Source organism: Musca autumnalis, unplaced genomic scaffold (assembly GCF_047663935.1).
Source record: "Musca autumnalis isolate F117 unplaced genomic scaffold, ASM4766393v1 scaffold_1, whole genome shotgun sequence".
Classification (NCBI taxonomy): Eukaryota; Metazoa; Arthropoda; class Insecta; order Diptera; family Muscidae; genus Musca; species Musca autumnalis.
The window spans coordinates 297,290,039-297,317,082 of NW_027411644.1; the positions used below are offsets into that span (position 1 = coordinate 297,290,039).

Genomic DNA, 27,044 nt, shown 5'->3' on the forward strand with positions numbered 1-27,044 from the left:
TGGAGTGGGCAGTATTTTGCCATTGTGTTGTTATGTTATCGGGACAAGGAGTGCTCTCATTAAGCAATTGGGCTAGTTGAGTGGAATATGCTGTGGCTATCTGTTGTGTTTGCAGCCTATCGATGTCCAACTTCCGCGTTGAGTCTGTTCGTGCTTTATTTGCAACGTTTAGACGGGTACGTACCTTTGCTGCAACAAGGTAGTGGTCCGAATCAATGTTTACGCCTCGGAACGATCGTACATCCAACACGCTGGATGAATGTCTTCCATCTATTACAACATGATCAATTTGATTTCTTGTTCTTTGATCTGGAGACAGCCAGGTGCCCTTATGAATATCGAGATGATTAAATCTGGTACTGCTAACTACCATGTTTTTTGCAGCTGCAAAGTCTATCAGTCTCATACCATTGTCAGATGTTTCACTGTGGAGACTGAATTTCCCGACTGTTGGGCCAAAGATATTCTCCTTTCCAATTTTGGCATTAAAATCGCCTAGAATGATTTTAATGTCATGGGCAGGGCAACGGTCATATGTTTCTTGTAAGCGCTCGTAAAATATATCTTTGGTCTGTTCCTCCTTTTCTTCAGTGGGACCATGAGCGCAAATAAAACTGATGTTGTAGAATTTAGCTTTCATTCGAATTGTAGCAAGTCGTTTGTTCACGGGTGTGAAGCTGGAGACCAGGTGTTTTATCATCCGACCAACTACAAATCTGCAACCAAACTCATGATTTATGTCATGACAGCTATAATACAGTGCGTCACCTTTAGGTGTTGTTGTGACGCCTTTCCCATTTCATCGTATTTTCTGTATGGCAGTAATGTCGGCCTTGTACTTTTCAAGTACATCTGCCAATGCGAAGACTGCACCTTCTCTATAAAGAGTGCGAACATTCCAGGTGCAGATTCGCAGATTATGGTCCTTAAAACGTTTGCGGGGTCGTCAACAAGATAACGCTCGAACGGATCTGGCGATTCGGTACACAATTTGGCCTTCATAATATTATGTCCTTAGTTTAAGTTCGAAGATAAGCCACATCGGTCCACTCCTTCAGGTACCTCCCCCACAAAAGTTCAAAAATGTACGAAAAAATTGTGCGCACTTTAACTCTTGATATACCAGATATAGATCAGGTTCGAACATGGACTCCTTTGGCTACCTCCCACACACAATTTGGGATATGTTCACTTTAAGACCAGCTCTCGAATCACTTTGATTTTTATTGAATCAACTGGCCTTCGCTGCCTCAATTACGACGGTAAAAGTTTTTTTCAGGGGCAAGTCCATACTTCTTGAAAACAGCCCGAAGGGTGTAAAAAAACGCCTATGCCACCATATGCCATACCGGTTCACAAATTCCGATATAGTCCCCCAATATTTAAAAAAATAAATGAATTGAATAAATGAATTGAAAATTGTATGCACGATATCTCTTGAACGTGGCAACCAATTTGGTCTAAACTTTGGAACAGGTCCAAAAATCAACTTTTCCGAAATTTGTGTGGGAGGTACCCGAAGGAACGGACCGATTGAGTCCATATTGGAACCTCATATGGACCAAATCGGTTACTTCTTTCAAGAATTATCCTGCGCAAAATGTTTCCGAACTTTTGTGGGGGAGGTACCGGAAGGAGTGGACCGATATAACCGATCTTCGAACTTAAACTAAGTTTGGACAAAATATTGCGAAAGCCAAATTTTGGACCAAAGCGGTTCATCCATTCGAGAGTTATCGTGCGCACCAGCCAGCCAGACAGACAGACGGACGGACATTGCTAAATCGACTCCAAATTGTCTGAAACACATTTCGTCCAAACATACTTGGGGTCTAAAACCATTATTTCGATGAGGCACATTTTGCCCGTATGAAAGTGTATATACCCTCGTTAGCATAAATGCTGAGGGTATAAAAATAAATAAACAAATAAATAAATTGCAAGGTACAGGTGACTTGGTTTTTTGGTGTTGTTGGGAAAACAGCAGCAGGGGGTGTATTTCGTATTTCCACGACTACGATGAATCCGACGACAAAGTTGAAGACACACTGGGAGATGTTCTGGTGCAGCAAGCAGCGACATTACTCCTATCGTGGTAGTCCTGGAGGCGTCTAAGACCATAACAGCCTCGAAGTGATCCCGTTCCTCTCATCCATTACATATAACCTATGTTGGTATGGGGTGGATGCAGATTAATGGCCCGGGGCATTAACAAAACTGATATAGGGGTAGTCCTGGAGGCGATTAAGACCAGAGCATCCCCGGAGGTGCATTTCATATCGAAATCTGAACGTGCAATCATGGTATGAAATTCGGGACATTTTGATTTCGTTGTTATAAGCGATATGACGTTATAAAAGATTTCGGCTGTACTTGCTTTCAAGAAAAATTTAATATGAAGCCTTCATCTTGATTTGAGAACATGACATAGGTGGGTAATTCGGTCGCTGAGAAAGCGTTGTTGTGCCAAAAAGATGACTATTTTTGTACATCACGTCGGAAATTAGGTAGCGCTGTTAAGTCACATTTCTTTCGGGAGCTAATATTAGTCATCAGTAAACATATCCATAATGACGTTATGACAAATGTGGTCTCACAGTTTAAAATTTATATCAATTAAATACTAAAAATATTTTGAAAATTCTGTTTGTTTGTCAACAATTCTGGTATTTCTTAAAATTAAATATTGCAATTCAAAGTGCATTAAACTCTCTCTTACCACAAGGTATTTTACAAAAAAAAATTACCACAGCAATTCACAATACTTTTCTTTTCAATGGAATTTGAATTTTGAACTTTAAATTGCCAAAAAAAAGTTCAAGCCAAACACGCATTCGTGCGACTATAGACCACGTGATGGCGTTAACAGAAATGTTATTCAATTCTTGTATAAAAAACAATACGGAATGTTTTTGTTTTATGAATATGGTCATCAATTTTATAACCAAACAATTTTTTGTGAGCCAACACACCTGCAGACGGTTTTTACTTTCAAGCTTTGTTTGCAAATTCAGTTCTGTTCTTTGTTGACACTTCCATTGTGATTCATCATTAGCAAAAATGAAAACAAATTTAATGAAAGTTGGATGCCATCATGGTGTAATGGTAACTTGAATGCTTACATTGGACACAGTGGGTGGTGAATTCTATATGTGTGACAAAACTTGATTCAAACGATGGCTAAATCACATAAAACTTCTCTACAAAAGATGACTATAAATACGAATGAGATACAATACCATTGAATGGTGATAGAATGCTTTCTGGGAAAGGTTGTTTTGGTTTGTTGGAAAGATACATATATCAATAACGACTCTTTTAGACATTTTTGATACAGTTGGTATTCGTGGGCTACATCAACACGTTCCATAGAAAATCAAATAAACATTGAACCAACATCATTCATCTGATAAAACAACAAAATGCATGTTTGGCAAACAAATTAATTTTGATGACATTTTTCCATGTTGTTTCTGTTTTTTTTTTCTTTCATTTATTTTTGACTTTGCTCTGTAGGTCATTTGCCGTTTAAAAACACAAACATATTAACATTTGAATAATGGCATATGGGACGCCTACGCTTGAAACTCCCCAAGGTATTCGCGAATAACCTCTTTTATTGATAGATTCTTAAAAAAAGAAATCAAAATAAAACGAATGAAGATGTGCATCAAGGTTTTCACTTGCAGCGACATATAATAGGTTATCTTCTAAACGCCACTAGACAGCCTTGCAGTTTTGTCACGTAGTCCAAAGAATTGATCTACAAATTCATTTAAAATTTTTTTATAATATTAAATTATTGGCAATAATAAGATAAATTAGTTTTATTTAGAAATAGTTAATGACGCTAGAATGTCCATAAACTTTATGAGCGAAACCTATAACGTCCGCTGGGGCGGATAAATGTACCCATATATTCTAAACGACATCTACGGTTGACAAATGTTTCAAATCTTTAAATATACTTATTATTCAAATGTATTTTATGTTTTTTTTATTTATGGTATGTTTCATTCAGAACGAAAACAAAAGTAAAAATGTTGTGAATATTGGAATGCGAATATTAAAATATTCAGCAAATCTTCACGGAGGAAAAAAACGTATCTCTAACATATGTCCCAACATATTTTGCAGCAAACATATATTTGTTTGCAATCAGTCCCAAACATAAAATATGTTTGGGTCCTGTAAACAAATGTGTGTTTGGGTGCAAACAAATAAAAACCCAAAAGCCACAAAAAAAAAAAACAAACACAAGCACCAGTGGACCCTTTCTGATAGCAAGGAAGCATAAACTTCAATTTGAAACACATTAAAATGTATGCTCACTTGCTCTCAGTAAACACTCACTGGCTATCTCAAACATATGAACACATTTATAAATGGTGGTGGTTTATTGAAAGGCATAAAAAACGAAAGTAACAGCAGATACATACATAGGTGTATAAAAAAGTCCAAAGAAATACATAACACACTTTAATAAAAGAAAAATTGAATGAAATAATTTATAAAAAGTCACACTTTTAAAAAGAAAAACTTTTAAAACGTAGTTGTGAAATAAAACACATTTTCCTCAAGGTTGAAATCATCAGCGGGAATCAGCATCTGGAATCAAATGATTATATAATGTAATAAATAGGTACATCCATATTTATAATATACATATGTGTATGTCCAATAAGATATTTCCTTTCACCTTTCTGATTCAATTATAAAATGTATTGGGCATTTAATTTACTAAAAAGCACCATTTCTTTAAGAAAAGACAAAACACTGATTTATTCACTCACTTTACCGTCTCTACTCGAGGACTTAGCCAGAGACCGCCGTGTGATAGAACAGTGATGGTGGTCAGGCACCCCACGCTGTTTGAGAACATTGAACAGAAAACCCTTCGGCCAAGCTTGAAACATTGGATAGTCAATTATATGTGTGCTAGTCGTACGTGGAATTAAGGCAAAAGAAGTCCAAACCCCGTAGAGTGAAACAGGGAGCTCCCCAAGATGGGGTGATATCTCCGGAACTGTTTTACCTCTACCTCTCCTGTATTCCACCCCCTCCAGACGGCATCGGTATCGTAACGTATTCAGATGATTGAACGATCCTGGCGTCATGTACCTTCCCTGATGTCATCTGTGAGAAACTGAACTCCTATTCGACGGTAGCAGAATTCCGACCACAAACTGTCCGACAAATTTGGGGCCACATTCGACACTACGTTCAAAAGTGCGCGCATGCGCACTGAAAAGTAGGAACATGGTCCTCAAGTCCCTAGCCGGCAGCACTTGGGGTGCAGATAAAGAAACCTTGTTGGCCACTTATAAAACGATAGGTCGGTCTGTCAGAAAGGCGCCCTGAGAACAAAATCAGAGTGCCTCCTCAAGTCTTCAGTGGACCATCTACATGAGGAAGCAAAAATTATTCCAGTACAGCAACGCAATGAGATGCTTTCGTTGCAGTACTTGCTCGGGTGTTACCGTGAGAGCCATCCCAATCACCATCTGGTGGTTAGGCCCGACACATTCAGGCACATTAGGAAAGATATCCACGCTCTAGAGGGAGAGGTCCAACGATACAGGAGAGAACCCTTAGATCAGCAGGTATACCAAGCAGGTTTAAATAACATTTACACGGACATAGTTGCTAAGGCCATAAACAAATATAGTGTGAATAAAAGCTCTGTTCCTTTACTTTTTAAATAGTAAAAGCGTTAAAAGAAAAAGTGTCAAAATTGCCCTCTCATGAACATTTTTACTAGAAAAGTAAAGGAACGGAAAAATGGTATATCTGGCAGCAATGTCAAAAAGAAACATAAAATCAATTTTTGTCTTTTATTTCACAGTTTTTAATTTAGTTTTGTCAGCGTTCGACTTTTTCTTTTGTTTTTCGTCCATTTTCTTCTTCATTGTGAAATAATCGTCAAATAAAAGTCGAAAAATCAGTTCTGCCATTTTTTACGTGCAGAAATTTGACTGGTAGCCTGTGGTAGAAGAGAAAGCAATTTTCGCTCTCTCTTCTCTCACTCTCTTAAAAATTGCTTCCAGTTTTGCCACTTTTCGGGGTTAAGGAACGTTTTGCAGGTTAAAAATGATAACAAATGGTAACAAATGGTAACCTCAGGTAAGTAAAGGAACACAGCTAAAGTCTTCGGAGTACATCTATAGCAGCTGAGGAGCTTCAGCTGCCACGACAAACAAGAGTAGTTTTGGCTCAACTACGCTCGGGATATTGCAGTCGCCTAAATCCTTATTGGGCGGACATCGACATTGGTCTCGTAATTATTTGGAACTATGGAACTATATTAAGGAACTAGTTCCTTTTGGGAAAATTAACTAGAAAGATCGCTTCGCTCCGGGAACTAGATTGCCCAACTCAAATGGACCTGCGGACAAAAATATGGATTCGGTTTAAAGTGTTGCTGAGGAGATACCTGAAGTCAAAAACATTTAACAGGCGAGTGGACCATGACCTATGTTCCATTTTCGAACTAAAACTAAGTTTGGACAAAATATTTCGATATCCAAAGTTTGAACCAAATGGGTTGCTCCGTTCAAGTGATAAAGCGGTTACCATATTAGAGACAAATTTTGAACTTTTGTGCCTTAGGTATCGAAAGGAGTGGACCAAAATGTATCGTCGTCGAAGTTTATCCAAGGTTCGCATATTACAATATGCAAAATTTGATCCAACGCAGTATCCGGTTCGAAAGTTGTTGTGCACATTTCTTGAGAAGCATGGACTTGACCCTAAATTTGTTGTCAATTTTTAGAATTGTTGAGATGATCTTTCCACGACTACGAAGTGAGAATGAGGTCAAAACATCAGAACGCCTGCTGAAAACTAATAAGTAGGGTGGTATTCAAACATTTTAAGACTGTTAGTTGGCACTATCTGGCAAGATGAATCCCGTTCACAATAAGGGCAAAACTATTTCCAGCCCCTCATCTATATATATAAAAATGGTGTAAAAAATGTATAGTAATTCATAAAATGAGAACGGCAAGGCCGATTTCTGTAAATTTTTTTTGTCAGTTATTCGTATTTTCGAGGAGAAGGTCTTTACGGAAGAAAATTTTGGAAAATCTCTCTGGAAAAGTCGGAAAATTGGAAAAATCGAAAATTGAGTTTTTGTATGAAATTTTATTCCTTAATAGCGAGACGAAGTTCGCCGGGTCCGCTAGTATATACTAAAATGAATGTTTCGACGAGCTGAGTCGATCTGGCTATGTGTGTTCATCAGCCTATCCATCTATGCTTTGTAATCACTCTACAAGTCGAAATTTTGATCGGAAATGAGTGGTTATGGGGTTCCCAGAGGAGACTTGATTTTGGTAATGATCAGATAATATTCAGGGGTTGGAACGGACAAAAATTTATGTGTCAAAGTCAAGATTTTATTCTTTATATCTCTACTTCTATGAGGGACACTCCAAACGAAAAACCTGACAATGAAAGTAGAAAATCGTATCTTTACAATAATGTACATTTGTTTTTGTAACCGTATTTGATATTTTGAATGTTCATTTTTCTGCTTAATCTGGCTCTGGTATATCTCCAGACCTAGAACAGTGGCTGCTTCGATGGGTTGTAGCCACAAAGATAATATTGTCACACCTGAATAGGTTTGACAGGAAAGTTGAAAGGGTGAAGTGTGTCGTGCGGGTTTGTGCCGCATGGTGGGCAAATGTTTTGCACGGTGTCACCGATCCTTGCCCTAGAGGAATTTAGTCGGCTGCACCATATGGTGATTAGGATGGCTCTAACGATAACACCCACTGTCATGAAAACATGACATTGTCAAATAGGTCAGCCTTTCACTTAGGACATCCGGCAAGGTATCTAACGGTAAGATTGTACAATCATACGCATACGTTACGATCTCAATGCAGTCTGGAGTGGGTGATATAGAGGAGAGGTAGAGGTTAAACAGTTTATTTCGAAAAACCTTGTTTTACTCTATGGGACTTGGCTTCTTGTTCCTGAATTCTACGTACGACTGGCATCCACACATATAATTGATTATCGAATGTTTCAAACTTTGCCGGAGGGTAGTCTGTTCGATGTCCTAAAACAGCGTGGAGTGCTAGAAAGTATCAAAGGCTTTTGATAAGTCACGCGCCAATATCACTGTTCTATCGCATGGCTTGTGCTCGTTGAGTCCTCGACTAATATGTGTGGAGATAACGTGCTGCTGCTGATGTACCGCTTTCGGAATCGATGCTGATCATTGGCAACAGGGTACCTATTTCTGTTGCTGGGGAAAAGTAAAGGCTTAAGGGTTTTTGCCACGGTCGACAAAATCGCAATTGGTCTGCACAATTCACCCTTGCTGGCATCCTTTCTTGGCTTCGGGAACGATGTGGGATTTAGTAATGGTATAAATAATGTCTGAGAGGTTCCCAAATGACCATTACATATAGTACATATTCAAACCAGTTTTATATATGAAATGGACATTACGATGTGCAAAGTTTCCACGAACTATTTTAGCGAAGATATCCAGTCCATATTCTAATTTACTGCAAACTTAGCTCAAGTTATAGAGATAATGAGTCAAAAGCTCCAAAAAACACTGCATGCACCAACAAAAATGACTGATGAACACGATAACTCACGAATTGTAGTGTGCAGTGCTTTTTCGTATTCTACTGCCTGCGAAATCCACATCGATGATCGGCAACTTGCTATTTCTGATCATGTGAGAAGCAAAAACGCAAAAGTCCTTGCTACTGGCGATAAAAGTGGAATGTGTCAGCTTGATTTACCTTAGCTGGCATTACATCCCGTCTTTTGTAGCTGTTCCGTAACTTAGTCAACGTGACTTCGCAAAACGTTACTTTTCTTTTTCTCGGGATTGAAACAGTTATATTATTGCTCACTCCAATGTCAGATCGCATCACTTGCTCCTGTTAGTTTCTACCCATATGCTAACCTTGTGGTCGTTGGGATTGGTTGGTTCTATGTAGCCAATCACGAACATTTGCTAGTCCTGCAACATCACACTTCTGATATTTGGCCACTCATACCTAGAAAATTATTTCGTTAAGCCAACATCTGAGGGGTTGATCAGTTCTTAAACGTGGTGATTCAAAAATGTACAGCGTTGAGAGTTGTGCGCACAAAGAAATTAAGTTGAGGACATTCATGACCAAGCACCGGGGGTCGCGATACAATACGCCGGCCATCGCCTCTTTGGAAGAGTACCCTTAAAGAGTGTACAGTCGCCACCGAGCCTACAAGCCTATCCCGCAGGTACCAATTCGAAGATCTACTGTATGGATTTGCTGTTCTTGGGTCACAGCACCCGATTGAGAATGCAACTCCACACACGGTGATCTTGAAGCAACTTTAAATGTAATGTGCTTACAACTGGGAAGTTTTGCGGATTATGAAACTACAATGGGAAAAATAAAAAAACTAGAAAAAATCGCCGGAGCGCTTTTTAAATAAATCGCGATTCAAGATCACATTTTTAGGGTCTTTTTTAGGTTTTCACTTTTTCTTGGAAACCGCCAGTCCTATCGAAATGTTGTAGCTATGAAAATTCTCTGCATGATTGACCTTTATGATAGTTTCGTAGGTTTTACCGTTATTGAGATATAGAAGTTCAAATTGGGACAATGTACTGACTGTATCGCCACCTTATAAAACAATGTCATACATGGTGTGCCTTAACAAACTTTAAGTGAAAACTGCTTACACCTGGGAAGTTTTTTTCGGATTTTGAGAAAAATCCAAACACAAGAAAAAAAATCGCTGGAGGGATTTTTAAATAAACCGCGGTAAAAATTCACATTTTTAGGTTTCTTTTAGGTTTTCGCGATTTTGCTTGGAAACTGCAACTCCTATGGAAATGGGGCTACAGAAAATGTTGTAGTTGTGAAAAGTCTCTAGAGGATTGACCGTTATGATTTGTTCCTAGGTTTTACCATTTTTGAGATATATAGATGTTCATGTCACATTTTTAGCTTTCCTTGAAAACGGTAAGTGTTATCGAATGGGACTAGAGAAAATCTATTAGCTGTGAAAATTCTCTAAAAGATTGGCTTTAGTAATTTTTTCCTAGGTTGTACCATTTTCGAGATATATAGTTTAAGTTGGGAAATTGCAGTCATGGCATTGTTTTATAAGGAGGCGATACAGTCAATGCATTGTCCCAATTTGAACTTCTATATCTCAATAACGGTAAAACCTACGAAATTATTATAAAGGTCAATCCTGTAGAGAATTTCCATAGCTACAACATTTTCTTTAGTCCCATTTCGATAGGATTTGCGGTTTCCAAGCAAAATCGTGAAAACCTAAAAATTTCAACTTGAATCGCGATTTGTTTAAAAAGCGCCCCGGCGATTTTTTTTGTTTTTTTTGATTTTTTCATCTATGAACTTCCCAAGAATACCACGGGGTATTCTGAAAATTTGAATACATCTAACGCTTCTTAACGCTGTGACGTAATTGACCTTGACCTAATTTCATTCAAATATTTAGAAGAAAAAATTATTAACGGTAGTTCTGACTTTGACTTTACCTTATTGGTGGGTTGGTAATGGATTTTACCATGAATTTCGTTTATGCTTATCACAAAGAGATGACCATTTATGGTCGCTTATAATTCTTATAAATCAAACTTTGGCTAATAATAATTTTGGTTATATTACCTTCAAAATTTACATAGGTTGCTGTTTATGGTGTCATACAAGCAATTAATAAATGTTAATGTTCAGTGATTTGCTTGACAAAGATTTGCTTTTAAACAAAAAACTTAACATTAATATATGTGACAAAATTCATATTTTGGATTAATTATAAATTTCCAGTTGTTTTAACACCATACGATTTATCTTTGATGGAAAATGTCCATTATGAGACTTTATACATGTCAAAATAGATTGGTAAAAAAGAAACTGAACATTCCAAAACATTAATTTGCATGAACATTGTCTTTGTTTTAACCAAGTAGTACGATTTAAACAGAGACCTGCCATTACAAGAAAAGTAGAAAATTAATTTAATAAAAATATTTTCTCTATTAGCACAAAGGATCACATGGAACTCAAACGTATTTGCCTGCATCAACTACCGAAGTACGAAACCCAACACCCGATAATCAATGTACATACCTTGTGTTAGTCCACCCAATGTCCCTTTCTTACAACTCAATACATCCCATTGCATTTCAGTCTATGCTGGGATATCAAATAAATAGGCAGAGTACGTATTTACGAGTACTATCCATTCACGGATATGTCATCTAAAGCACCATCTATTTAATTGGCATTCGACAACCATCCTCTACGTTTTACCATTAAAAAATCTCTGCATATTCATAATAAAGTCATAAATTTAACGGTAAATGTATAGCTATTTCGATTGCTTCCTTATGGTGTTGGCGGATTGTTGGTTTCAATTCATTCATAAATCGATTGCAATTTGCATAAATTATTGTCGTCATCCGATTTAAATTATTCTTGTCTGGGCGATACAAAAAAAAATATTTTGCAACAAATTATCCATCCACCAACCACTTCATTCAAAATGATGATGAAATAAATAAATGCGTAGAAAAAAATTTGCAAATTCATTTGAATATTTTAAGTGTTTCATAAATTCTCTTAAAGAATGTTATTAAAATAATAAACAATAACAACAAATGGAATATTTTTTTAACTTTGCAAATAGTGATTGTGGGAACCGGTCAAATTTATGATGTCGTGTTTACCTTTTTATTCCAAAAAATAGAAGAAAGACAAATAATTCATGTTAAATTTGATTGTTTGGCTTTTCCTAAAATCAAACAGAGTTTAATGACATTTTCGAATAAAACGTGGAACAAATTTCCGAGAGTTTAAATGACAAAAAAATTTTTTTATGGGATTTCCCAGTTTATGGATTATTTGATACATCATGGAAGGTATTTTAAACATCAAAAATATTAAACATTTTCTTTGATGAACAACTGATTTCTAGTCAGAAACGCCACTCAACGATGGAGAAATGATGTTACCCTACACGCAGAGAAAAAAATATGATTGATCCAACAATATTCGAAGAGCAAAATATGTATTGTAAAGATATTGTTAAATTCCAAATGTAGTATTGTGATTCCAACAATTGGGTTTTGTTAAATCCAAAAATAATTTTTGTCAACTGGACAATAGTTCTCTCTTTTCTTCGACAATTTTTTCTCTTCTCTCGCTATTCGATGCCGTGTTGAAAAAAACAATTATGGTGAGCTTTGTTTGTATGACATGATGCCTTTATCTTTGTTTTTGTGTGTATGTATACCAACAATGAGAATCTTGTTTTTATTTGTTTCTGTTTTGTTTCATTCTTCTATCTTCATTGTGCTTTGAGGTTTGGTGTTATACCGGAGTTTGTTATGGTGTTTAATTATTCCTTATGTTGTGGTGGGTGCTTGTGGCTTTTTGTTTGTCTTTGTTGTTAGCCAATGCAGCAAACCATGTATTGTGTGCATCAATGATTGCAATATTATACGCGACATTTATATCCAAGTTATATGAAAAGTGTATATGAGAAGTATATACCCTCAAATCAAAAATTTCTGGGCTGGTTTTCTGGGTTGACAATACTTTTTGTAAACAAAATTAGATTATGATAGTTCCTACAATCGGTATTGTTAACGATTTTTACAATATTGCGGAAATTCGAAAGTTGTTTTTGTTTTCTATGTTTGGAACAAAAGATGGTATTTTTGGATTTGGATTACAATGTTTGAACAAAACAAATACATTTTTGGAACCAAAACAGATATTTTTGTTCCAACAAAAGCGAAAAATATTTTTTCTCTGCGTGTAATGATTTCTCAACCACTGTCAAGGGGAAACACATTACAATTCATTAAATCCAGATTAGTAATATGTCACCAGATAATTTGTTACATGCTTATTAACTACAATTAACTAACCTCATCATTTTTAAGGCTTCAAATTATATTTGTATTTAATAGAATAAAAAAAAAATAATTTGTTGGAATTTGTTGTTTTTTATTTGAGACGAGTTCATGGCCTTTTGTAGATTTTTTTTCCTCAGAAATTAAAACAATTTTTTAAATTTCCAACTTGATTATGCAGGAAATATCCGTTAACTATTTTTAGAAAAGATTTATTGATATAAATGTTAGCAACAAAAACTAAAAATAAACGATTGTCTAAGTCTGGAGTTTCCCCCATTGGCTTAACTTCATCACTTTCCTCTTTGCAGAGAAAAATGTTTACAAAACGCACTGACAGCTTGCAAAATTAACTGATCGCTACCAATATCATGATTTCATCCCGGCGAAGGGAATTATCAATTGGCTTTTCAGTTTTTGAAATGATGAATTTTTAGTGAAAACCTGAACTCTTTAAGCATCGAGTATTCTCATGTTAATGAGAATGATGCTCACTTTTCGGCTTTCCCAAAAAACACCAGAACAAAATATTTGCAAGCTGACAGCACGATTCAACTAAGAAATCATCGATTTCTCCAGACTTAGACAATCATATGATTGAATCTTCAACTAAAACAAAACAAACACAAAACAGCGAAGGCTCGCGCAAAACGGAATTTTGTAAATAAAATTCCAACGACATACTCACAGGTAACTGTGTTGATGTTATTTCAACTTAACAGAAATCGATGATTTCTTAGTTGAATCGTGCTGTCAGCTTGCAAATATTTTGTTCTGGTGTTTTTTGGGAAAGCCGAAAAGTGAGCATCATTCTCATTAACATGAGAATACTCGATGCTTAAAGAGTTCAGGTTTTCACTAAAAATTCATCATTTCAAAAACTGAAAAGCCAAATGATAATTCCCTTCGCCGGGATGAAATCATGATATTGGTAGCGATCAGTTAATTTTGCAAGCTGTCAGTGCGTTTTGTAAACATTTTTCTCTGCAAAGAGGAAAGTGATGAAGTTAAGCCAATGGGGGAAACTCCAGACTTAGACAATCATATGATTGAATCTTCAACTAAAACAAAACAAACTAAAAATAAACTTCAATGTCATGAACTATGAAGGAGTATAAATTGCAAATTGACCAACACGGTTTGATATTTTCTAAAGAATTGTGATATTTGATTGGGAAAATTAAACAAACATTTTAGATTATTTTTCAGTAAGCTTCCTTCAGTTGGTAATGTTCAATAATAAATAACAGTAATTCGCCACGTGAACGCCGTGATCATTTCACACCTCCTTCACGTGTTATGTTAATATTGTTATTTGAGCTATAATATTTTTACGACTGATGATAGGGGTTTCCCTCACATAAACTACCCTGTAGGAAATGTCAATAGTGAATCTATATTGACTTACTACTGACATTGTCAACAGTACTACTGACAAACTGTAGACAACTAATGTAATTTCCTATAGACATTTTGTATGAACGTGTCATTCGAAAGTCAGTACTGACAATGGAACTTACTTACTTACTTAGCTGGCCTTTTAGAGAACATTTGTTCCATAAGCCGAACTAAGAAAAAATCTCCAATCCTCTCTGTTTGCTGCTGTATTTTCCAAATCTGGGATATGTAGCTTTGTGATATCTCGTTTCACTTGTTCGCTCCAACGAAGCTTTGGCCTTCCAGATCTGCGAGAACCTCCATGCGGCCCGTATTTATACGCCTTTTTAGCGGGTTCATCATCACTCATGCTTATAACATGGCCTAGCCATCGCAATCGTTGTATCTCGATTCGTTCAACTATATTGATGTCATTGTATAGTTGATACAGCTCGATGTTCATACGACGCCGATATTCGCCGTCAACACAGATTGGCCCGTAGATCTTTCGAAGAATTTTTCTCTCAAACACACAAAGCACTGCCTTGTCTGCTTGAGCAAGTACCCATGCTTCGGAACCATACATTAGCACGGGTAGTATCAGTGTTTTGTACAGGGTTATTTTTGTTTGACGAGAGGTGGCTTTATTCATAAACTGCTTACTCAGCCCAAAGTAGCATCTGTTAGCCAACACTATTCTTCTTCGTATTTCACAACTGATGTTATTTGTTGTGTTTATGGCGGTGCCGAGGTAGACGAAGTCCTTTACTACCTCAAAATTATAGGTACCAACATTCACAGATGGTGCGGTGTTTATGGACATATTACGCGTCGATACCATCAACTTGGTTTTTACGCCGTTTACTGCCAGACCAACTTTAGCAGATTCTCTTTCGACTTTTGCAAAGGTGTCAGTTACTTCCTTTACCGATCGACCCATGATGTCGTCGGCATAAGCCAGTAACATATGGCTGTTCGTGTATATCGTTCCATTTCTTTTGACCTTCGCGTCTCGTATGACCTTTTCCAGCAGGATGTTGAATAGATCACACGACAGGCCGTCTCCTTGTCTGAAACCTCTTTTGGTAGTAAACTCTTCGGAGGGGTTCTTTCCAATTTTAACTGAGGATCTCGACTCAGTTAATGTCATTCTACAAAGTCGAATGAGCTTTGCAGGAATACCAAAATCAGACATGGCTTGGAACACCTTTGAACGTATAGGGCTGTCGAATGCTGCTTTATAATCGACGAAAAGATGGAAGGTGTCGATCTGCATTTCTTGGGTCTTTGTTTGTCTTTTTTTGTCTCAAGGTAAATATCTGGTCAATGGTGGATTTGCCAGGTCTAAAGCCGCACTGATAGGGTCCAATAATTTCATTGACCATAGGCTTTAGTCTCTCACACAATATGCCAGATACTATCTTATATGCAATAGGGAGCAGACTTATGCCCCTATAATTGGAGCACACAGTCTTATCACCCTTCTTGTGGACTGGACATAGGATGCTCACGTTCCAATCGTCGGGTACGCGTTCTTCCTGCCAGATGGTGCTAACTAGCTGATGCATACACCTTATCAGCGTGTCGCCTCCGGTTTTGAACAGCTCGGCTGGTAGGCCATCTGCTCCTGCCGCCTTATTATTCTTCAGCCGGTTTATTGCTGTCCTTACCTCATCTTGGCTGGGCGGTATACATTCAATACCATCATCTGGGATTGGATCTGTGGTATTTTCGCCGTCTTCACTGCTATCGGATACCAACAGTTTGGAAAAATGTTCTTTCCATATCCTGAGCACACTATCTGTATCAGTTACCAAATTACCTTGTTGATCTCTACAGGAGGATATTCCTGTACCAAAGCCATCAGTTTGATGCTTCACTCTTTGGTAGAATTTTCGGACTTCGTTCTGTCTCCTGTACATCTCCATTTGTTCACACTCCCTCTTTTCCATTTCTCTCTTTTTCCTGCGGAAAAGACGTTTCTCCTCTCTCCTTTTCTCCCGATACCTCTCTCGTGCGCTACGCGTTGCTACTGATTGTAAAGTAGCCCTATATGCCGCATTTTTTTCTTCGGTAGCAGCACGGCACTCCTGGTCATACCACGGATTCTTTGGTGGAGGTCTCTGGTATCCAAGTACTGATTTTGCGGCTGTTTGCATGGAGTGGGCAATATTTTCCCATTGTGCTGATATGTTATCGGGACGAGAAGCGCTATCATTAAGCAATTGGGTCAGTTGAGTGGAATATGCTGTGGCTATCTGTTGTGTTTGCAGCTTGGCGATGTCCAACTTTCGTGTTGTGTCTGTCCGTGCTTTATTTGCAACGTTTAGACGGGTACGTACCTTTGCTGCAACGAGGTAATGGTCCGAATCTATGTTTGCTCCTCGGAACGATCGTACATCCAACACGCTCGATGAATGTCTTCCATCTATCACAACGTGATCAATTTGATTTATTGTTCTTTGGTCTGGAGACAGCCAAGTGCCCTTATGAATATCGAGATGCTTAAATCTGGTACTGCTAACTACCATGTTTTTTGCCGCTGCGAAGTCTATCAGCCTCATTCCATTGTCTGATGTTTCACTATGTAGACTGAATTTCTCAACTGTTTGTCCAAAGATATTCTCCTTTCCAATTTTGGCATTAAAATCGCCTAGAACTATTTTAATGTCATGGGCAGGACAACGGTCATATGTTTCTTCTAAGCTCTCGTAGAATATATCTTTGGTCTGTTCGTCCTTGTCTTCGGTTGGGGCATGAGCGCAGATAAAGCTGATGTTGAAGAATTTTGCTTTAAATCGAATTGTAGCAAGTCTTTCATTCACTGGGGTGAAGCTGGAGACCAGATGTTTTAACCTCCGACCAACTACAAAACCGCAACCAAACTCATGCTTTGTGTCATGGCAGCTATAATACAGTGCGTCACCTTTAGGTGTTGTTGTGACATCTTTCCCAGTCCATCGTATTTCCTGTATGGCAGTAATATCGGCTTTGTACTTTCCAAGTACGTCTGCCAATGCGAAGACTGCACCTTCTCTATAAAGAGTGCGAACATTCCAGGTGCAGATTCGCAGATCATGGTCCTTAAAACGTTTGCGGGGTTCGTCAACTTTAGAGAGGTTTGTTTTTCTTTTCTTTCGTTTTTTCATAGTAGGCTGTTTTTTTTTCTAGGGGAGGGTTACTAACCCGACGCCCAAACCCAAGTTTTTAATGTTCTTATGGGTGAACGCGCGGCACATGTTAGCTCACTACCTTTAACGGGTGTTAAAGGCAGTTCCCCAGGTGACACCACGGGGAGGTCAGTGTCCACTTGAGATGAAAGAGGGACCAAGATAAATCCTGGGCTTTGCCATGTTAAAACCGGTCAGGACCGTTCCTTGGTATCTTCCATCCCCTACGTCACCCACTGGACAATGGAACTAGTATGTCAATAGTAAGTCAGTAGTTCCTGAGGAACCATGTGTTGACATTGGAGGTAGTGAGTCAGTATAGACAATGGAGGTAGTAAGTCAGTAGTACCAGATTTTCAATACTAAATTTGTTAGCTTATTTGGAACTTTTCAAAGATAAAACAGCTATATAGTGCGTTTAATAAGAAGATGAAGCTACACATTTGTTTAAATACTATATTTCATTAAAGAATAAAACAAATAGTATTGAAAATACTAAAAATGTACAAATTGCGTATTACAGTATTTTTATCTTTTTAAATGGCTAAGCCAAAGATTCCACATAAGTAAAAATTAGTAAATAAAGACAATGTTTTCAAGGCTGCTTAAACATGTTAAAATATAAATAATAAAAAAAAAACGTTTTCGTTTTATTTTCTTGGCCAAGTCGCACCAATGACCTGTCTGCTTAAAATAGTTCTTCTTCTGTTGCACTTAACGTTTTATCAGGCGATTCGCTGAATGTTGATATAACATCTAGGAATTGAAAAGAATAAACATGTATATTTAAACATAAATAAAAAATATGTCCTTAAATTTGCTTGCCTATTACAGCTATATAACATTGGAAAAATCTCACAATCGATTTTTGCCAAATAGTTCTTCAACATTGTAATTCATTTTATGTTTAGTTGCATTTAGCATTTCCAGCGAGACGGGACAATATATACATCAGACTCCACAATCTTCTCTTCTTCACATAATGTCTAATTGTCACAAATTTCACCACAAATGTTGTTAGTCGCCTCAGAATTCGTACTTTGCTATAGAATTGTTTATTTTTCACATGTCTTTTATATTTTCTTTTGCTAATATTTGTTATTGAAATAATATGCTTTAAGTTTTCACGATATTTTATTGATTTTTACAAAAACACTTTTTTCACCAAGCGCAAAAATTATTTTACGCCAAACAATTAAGAAAATTAAAAAAGGATGCTTCGTTGGGCTATCATCTGTCAATATACACAATGCTTCTTCTTATTAAGGTAAAGGTATCAATAGTTGACAACCTGGTGACAAAGTGTTGACTTTGTCACCATATTAGTAGACAACGTGGCGACATGTCAACACATGACTCCACACTTCCTACAGGGTAGTATGTGTTCATACATATGTACATATGTATAATCAACAACAATACTAATCACATTAATAATCTACCGGTTATTAAATAGTTCTTATTTATGGTGTAGATGTCAGGGTATAGAGATGTTAGCAAAATTTTAAAATAAAATTTCAAATAAATTAATAATAACAACTAAATACTCACAGTGTCGGGGCCTTGCCAGTAGGCCTATTCTTTAACTTTTTAACAATCCGACAATCGACAACGTTGTCGACACTAAATTTTGTTTGCAGTAACAATTGTGCTATTCTGTAAAAATGTAGACAAATTGTGTATAAACTTTCAAAAGCTTTCAATTTTAAATGTAAAGAAAGGTTGTTAATTATGTTGTTAAAATGAGTTTCTCGAAAAAATAACAATATCGACTGTCGTTAAAATGTTACAGAATAGGCCCACAGGTTTTGCTTTCGATATACCTCTTACAGAAAAGAGATATTCGCTTTGAAATAAAACGTTGGCCTTTTCTCCAAATAAGTTTTATCACATTTCGACCTTTGAATAATAGCCGACCATTACCAAAATCAATAGGTTTTTTCCTCTGTGAGACCCCCCACAGAGGGGTGATTACAAAAAATATAAAATAGGATGTATTACCGACTATTGTGATATCTCCGTTATTTGGCCACCTACGCCAACCTGCTTTACAGCATTGTAAAGATGGGATTTTCTACTTTCATAGTCAGACTTTGCTTTGGGAAGGTCCCCAACCAAAGCTGTGATATTCGCCATTATACCCTCAGCATTTATGCTAACGAGGGTATATACACTTTCATACGGAAATAATGGTGTTAGACCCCAAGTATGTTTGGACGAAATCCGTTTCAGACAATTTAGAGTCGATTTAGTCCATCCGTCTGTCTGGCTGGCTGGATCGCTCGATAACTTTCGCAATATGCTATGCTAACGAGGGTATATACACTTTCATACGAAAATAATGGTGTTAGACCCCAAGTATGTTTGGACGAAATCCGTTTCAGACAATTTAGAGTCGATTTAGTCCATCCGTCTGTCTGGCTGGCTGGATCGCTCGATAACTTTCGCAATATGCTATGCTAACGAGGGTATATACACTTTCATACGAAAATAATGGTGTTAGACCCCAAGTATATTTGGACGAAATCCGTTTCAGACAATTTAGAGTCGATTTAGTCCATCCGTCTGTCTGGCTGGTTGGATCGCTCGATAACTTTCGAAAGACTGAACCGATTTGGTCCAAAATTTGGCTTTTGTAATATTTTGTCCAAACTTAGTTTAAGTTAGAAGATGGGTTATATTTGTCCACTCCTTCTGGTACCTCCCCCACAAAAGTTCGAAAATGTTCGGAAAATTTGTACGTACGATAACTCTTGAAGGGAGTAACCGATTTGGTCCATACTTTGCAAATCGTGAAATGTCTACCAGACTTAGATGAGTTTTCAATATGGATTCAATTGGTCCACTCCTTCGGGTACCTCCAACACAAAATTTGGGATAAGTTCAGTTTAGGACCTGCTCTCGAATCGCTTTGATTTTGGTTTTAGCAACTTGTATTCACTGCCCCCTATACGACGGTACAACTTTTATCAGGGGCAAGTCCACACTTCCTGAGAAAATAGCCCCAAAGTTGCAAAATAACCCTATGACACCGTGTGAGGTGGTTGGAGCGCAAGATAACTCTTGAACGGATCTGCCGATTCGGTCCAAAAATTGGCCTTAGTAACATTTTGTCCAAACATAGTTTAAGTTCGAAGATAAGCCATATCGGTCCACTCCTTCAGGTACCTCCCCCACAAAAGTTGAAAAATGTTCGGAAAAATTGTCCGTACGGTAACTCATGAAGGGAGTGGCCGAATTGGTCCATACGTTACACATCCTAATATATCTACTAGATATAGATCAGGTTCAAATATGGACTATATTTGTCCACTCCATCCGGTACCTCCCACACAAAATTTCGGAAAAGTTCAGCTTAGGACTTGCTCTCGAATCGCTTCGATTTTTGTTGTAACAACTTGTATTTACTGCCTCCTATACGACGGTTCAAGTTTCATCAGGGGCAAAACCCTACTTCCTGAGAAAATAGCCTGAAAGGTTATAAATACCCCTATGGCACCGTGTGTAGTAGCTGGAGAGCACAATAACTCTCGAACTAATCAACCGATTTGGTCCAAAATTTGCCCTTCGTCATATTTTGTCCAAACTTAGTTTAACTTCTAAAACGGCCCATATCGATCCTCTCCTTAGGATACCTCCCCCACAAAAGCTCAACATTTGTGTTCAAGTGCAGTTTAGGGTCTGTTCGAAGATCCTTTGGAAATGAATACCGATGATGTTCTACGTGGTCCTGTTTACAGCCATATTATGTTGTCCGTGGACAAGTCCATTCTTCCTGGCATACTGGTTCAAATTTTGTACGATAACCCACTGAAATGACTAGTGGGTGCGATATCTATCGGAAAGATATTACTATGACTGAAAGATATGAAATAAGATCCACTTCCGTAATGCAGTATGTAGGCCCATTCCCTCCTCCGCAACACTTTTGAACTTTAATCCTAATCCACATTTTTGTCGGCAAGTTCAAACGTCCAAAAAGGGCCACAAATTCTGAAAAGGCCATCCAAACATTCATCTGTCCGTAGATGAAAGTTCCACTTCATATAGGCTGAGTGTATATCTCTGTCGGCAAAGCCGACTGATACTTGTTTTTCTTTGTTTGTGTAATTTATTTGAAGGTAATGTTAACAAAAGAGCGAATTATCAAACATTGCTTTCCTATAGAAATTTATTCAAAAAACAATTACAGAAATTGCAAAAACTCTAGCAGAAATGTCAAAAATCAACGTATTAGTCAATCAGATGCCAGCAAACATGCTACTAGAGGAAGCTATTCAGAGCTATTTTTTTTTTTGTAGTGAATTGCAACATATTTCTCGCACAAAAACTATTAATATGTTGAAGGTTCTGGAAACCAAATTTTTTCAATCAAAATTTCTAATTATGATGTCTCAACAATAAAATCTCGGAGGAGGATGAAACCCCTAGAGAACGCGTCGCAGGTGGCGGATGGCGAATGCTTCCCAGATATGGGTGATAGGAGGGAAATCAAATTCCGCCCGCGTACCAAACAGAACGGAGAGAACACTTCGAAAATCACTTCATTGAGCAGGCGACGTCGATATTCACCGTTAACGCAGATTGGTCCGTAGATCTTTCGAAGAATTTTTCTCTCAAACACGCCAAGCACTGCCTTATCTGCTTGCGCAAGTACCCAGGCTTCGGAACCATACATCAGCACGGGTAGTATCAGTGTTTTGTAAAGCGTTATTTTTGTTTGACGAGTTGTAGCTTTGTTTTTAAACTGCTTACTTAAGCCAAAGTAGCATCTGTTAGCCAATACAATTCTTCACAACTGATGTCGTTTGTTGTGTTTACGGCGGTGCCGAGGTATACGAAGTCTTTTACCACCTCAAAATTAAAGGAATCAACTTCAACAGTTGGTCGAGCTCAATGGACGCATGACGCGTCGACACCATCAACTAGGTCTTCTCGCCGTTTACCGCCAGACCCACTTTATCACATTCTCCTTCGACCTTCATAAAGGTATCGGTTACTTCTTTTACTCATCGTCCCATGATGTCTATATCATCAGCATAAGCAAGTAACATGTGCCTATTGGTGTAGATTGTGTCACTTCTTTTGACGTTTGCCTCTCGTATAACCTTTTCTAGCAGGATGTCGAAAAGACCACATGAAAGGCTGTCTCCTTGCCTGAAACCTCTTTTGGTACAAAACTCTTCGGAGAGGTTCTTTCCTATCTTAACTGAAGATCTTGTATCAGTTAGAGTCATTTTACAAAGCCGAATGAGCTTTGCGGGGATACCAAATTCAGACATGGCTTGGAAAACCTTTGAACGTAGCGGGCTGTCGAAGGCTGCTTTATAATCGACAAAAAGGTGGTAGGTGTTGATCTGCATATTTTGGGTCTTTTCTAGGATTTGTACAGGAGATGGTCGATGGTGGACTTGCCAAGACTAAAGATGCATTGGTAAGGTCCAATTATTTCGTTGACCATGGGCTTTAGTCGTTCGCACAATATTCCTAACGCTATCTTGTAGGCGATAGGGAGAAGACTTATACCCCTATAGTTGGAGCATAAAGTCGTATCTCCTTTCTTATGGACGGGACACATGATGTTCAGGTTCCAATCGTCGGGTACGCGTTCTTCCTGTCATATGGAGCTAACTAGCTGATGCATACACTTTATCAGCGTGCCGCCTCCGGTTTTAAACAGCTCGGCTGGTCGGCCATCTGCTCCTGCTGCCTTATTATTCTTTAGCCGGTTTATTGCTGGCTTTACCTCACCTTGGCTGGGTGGTATACATTCAATACCATCTTCTGGGATTGGATCTGTGATATCTTCGTCGACTTCGCTACTATTGGATACCAACAGTATGGAAAAATGCTATTTCCATATCCTTAGAGTACTATCTATATCAGTTACCAGTTTACCTTGCTGATCTCTACAGGAGCATGTGCCAGTGCCAAAGCCATCAGTTTTATGTTTCACTCGTTGGTAGAATTTTCGGACTTCATTCTGTCTCCTGTACATCTCGATTTGTTCACACTCCCGCTTTTCCATCTCTCTCTCTTTTTCCTGCGGAAAATACGTTTCTCCTCTCTCCTTTTTCTCCCGATACCTCTCTCGTGCGCTACGCGTTGCTACTGATTGTAAAGTAGCCCTGTATGCCGCATTTTTTTCTTCGGTAGCAGCACGACACTTCTGGTTATACCATGGATTCCTTAGTTGATGTCTCTGGTATCCAAGTACTGATTTTGCGGCTGTTTTGCATGGAGTGTGCAATGTTTTGCCATTGTCCTGATATGTTATCGGGACGAGGAGTGCTTTGATTAAGCAGTTGGGCTAGTTGAGTGGAATATGATGTGGCTATCTGTTGTGATTGCAGCTTACCGATGTCCAACTTCCGTGTTGTGTCTGTTCGCACTTTGATTGCTACGTTTAATCTGGTACGTACCTTTGCCGCAAGAAGGTAGTGGTCCGAGTCTATGTTTGCACCTCGGAACGATCGTACATCCAACACACTTGATGCATGTCTTCCATTTATCACAACGTGATCAATTTGATTTATTGTTCTTTAATCTGGCGACAGCCAGGTACCTTACGAATTTCGAGATGCTGAAATCTGCTACTGCTAACCACCATGTTTCTTGCAGCTGCAAAATCTATCAGCCTCATACCATTGTCAGATGTTTCACTGTGGAGACTGAATTTCCCGACTGTTGGGCCAAAGATATTCTCCTTTCCAATTTGGCATTAAAATCGCCTAGTATAATTTTAATGTCATGGGCAGGGCAACGGTCATAAGTTTCTTCTAAGCGCTCGTAAAAAATATCTTTGGTCTGTTCGTCCTTGTCTTCAGTGGGAGCAAGAGTGCAAATAAAGCTGATGTTGAAGAATGTTGCCTTTAATCGAATTGCAGCGAGTCTTTCATTCACTGGGGTGAAGCTGGAGACCAGACGTTTTAACCTTCGACCAACTACAAATCCGCAACCAAACTCATGCTTTGTGTCATGGCAGCTATAATAAAGTGCGTCACCTTTAGGTGCTGTTGTGACGCCTTTCCCATTCCATCGTATTTCCTCTATGGCAGTAATATCGGCCTTGTACTTTTCAAGTACATCTGCCAATGCGTAAACTGCACCTTCTCTATAAAGAGTGCGAACATTCCAGGTGCAGATTCGCAGATCATGGTCCTTAAAACGTTTGCGGGGGTCGTCAACCTTTGAGGGATTTGTTTTTCTTTTCTTTCGTTTTTTTATAGTAGGCTGTTTTTTTCTAGGGGAGGATTACTAAACCGGCGCCCAAACCCAAGTTTTTAACGTTCTTATGGGTGAACGCGCGGCACATGTTAGCTCACTAGCTTTAACGGGTGTTAAAGGCAGTTCCCCAGGTGACACCACGGGGAGGTCTGTGCCCACTTGAGATGAGAAAGGGGCCAAGATAAATCCAGGACTTTGCCTTGTTAAAACCGGTCAGGACCGTTCCTTGGTATCTTCCACCCCCTACGTCACCCTTGCTGTGTGTATTAGGAAGACAAATTCTGCTCTTCTGCTTCTTGTGCGATCCTTTCGCAGAACTGTGAGCTTTGTTTCCTGGATCGCGGCGACCATGATGTGTTTTCGACTCATAAAGACCACAATTTCGCTGACCTTATTGCGGAGACTGTTGCAATTGAATTGCAGGAATGATGCATTTCCGGACCGACTAACAACAACTTGTGTTGTAGCATGCTGCATTTGTTGTTGTTGGGGAGACTGCGCGGGCGTCTCGTATTCCGACGACGACGAAGAATCGAACGACGAAGTTTGAGACACACTGGGAACAGCAGCAACATACCTAGGGATAGGTTAGTTGACTTTCGATTAATCGACATTTTGCAGTCAAAAAATCGTAGACGACTTTTGTCTGGAGGAAAAATCGCATAATCGATTATCTTGTGATTAATTTTTGAGTTTGCCCATATATGGTTGACTTGGCGGTTCTAAACTTATGGCGGCTTCAGAGTTAAAAAAAATATCAACGAATAGTCGATTATAATCGATTTTCTGCGCTTATGAAAAAGTCGAAAGTGGAATCTTAAGACAACTGAAATAATCGGCAGACCGAAAAATAGCATTTTTAGTTTTAGACCAAAATCGAAAAATCGATTATTGCTTTCCATTACCTATCCCTAAACATACCTATTGCAGTAATGAATTTGGGAATAACGATCCACTATGTCGCGAGTTCATATTAACTGTGGCCAAAAATAGAAGGAGTTGTCGTAGGTGCATCAATTTTGGTATACGTACCTATTATTGACTTACAATCTTCAGGACAAAAATTTGGGTTGGTCGGTCCACGTTTTGATATAGCCCCCATAGAACCGTACCTCCCGATTTTCGGTATTTTGAATGTTTAAGACACAATGACCAACCGAAAGTATTCAAATTTTGTGGTTAGTCTTCGGCAGAGGTATCAAACATTCCAACAGAGAATTGTGGGCTTAGGTCCACGTTTTGATATAGCTCCCATATAACGGTACCTCCCGATTATCGGTATTTTGAAGATTTTAGCCTCATTATTACACCGAAATTGCTGAAATTTGGTATTTAGTCTTCGCAGGGGGCATTATACCTTCACCATGAAATTTGTCTGCATAGGTCCACGGCTTCATATAGCCCCCATAGGACGGTACCTCCCGATTTTCGGTATTTTGGAGGTTTTAGCCTGATTATCACACCGAAATGGCTAAAAATTGGTATTAAGTCTCCGTTGGGGGACTTATAACCTTCCACCAGAAATATGTCGGTATAGGTCCTCGTCTTCCTATAGCCCCCATAGAACCGTGTCTCCTCATTCTCGGTGTTTTGAGTGTTGTGGCCTCAATATCCACCCGATATGACTGAAATTTGGTGTTTAGTCTTCATATTGTTTGTGAGCATATTGAATATATCAAACTCTTGTCTTTATATATGAGAAATTTCCTTTAAAAAATTTTTTGACCGATTAGTGGTCAAAAAACGGTCAATTTTTTGTAAAAAATCGAATTTTGATTTTCGCTGTTCACAATTTTTTTAAAAATTTATATTTTTAAAAATTTTCTCGTTTTAAAGCAAGACTATTAGGTACTTAATAAGCCCACAAAAATATATGATGATCGGTTCATTCGTTTTCGGGCTATAGCCAACACCGCAAAACGATTTGTTAAAAAAGGGGGTATCCTCTCAGTGAGGTGGTCGCTGAAAAAGAGAAGTGACACATTCGTCTGCAAACCTCTGCAGCTGGGACCTTTATATATTTGAAGTACTCACTTTTTACTACTCATACAGCAAAAAATATCGATATACACTTTTATACAATTTTTTTCCCGCTCCACTCAATTTAAAATTTGCTTCAGAAAATTAATAAACTTAGTAATACATGTTTGGGTAAATGTAAACACCATATGATTAATATTTACATGCAAACAAAGGTGTAGCCAAGTTTATTACATCCCAAGAGAACTTAGGAACCATTTTTGCAGCGACCGTTACTTTTAAATTTTAAATATTAACGCATAATATAATTTATTAATTTTAGAAAAAAACAAACAAAAATACGTATTAACTAAAATTGTCGGATTTAAATCCTCATA

General features: G+C 38.2%; 1 protein-coding gene across 7 annotated transcripts in view; it reads right to left on the reverse strand.

Moving 5' to 3' along the window:
• The window catches only part of Esp (Epidermal stripes and patches), a 198,144-nt gene that overhangs the window by 98,886 nt on the left and 72,214 nt on the right, over window positions 1-27,044 (reverse strand). Inside the window, exon 3 of one of the 7 annotated variants that reach the window (XM_073961869.1) lies at window positions 19,012-19,116. The exons of the other annotated variants lie outside the window; for them this stretch is intronic. The gene's annotated coding sequence lies outside the window, so the exon portion shown is untranslated. The remainder of the gene's footprint in view (window positions 1-19,011; window positions 19,117-27,044) is intronic. 7 annotated transcript variants of the gene reach the window in all.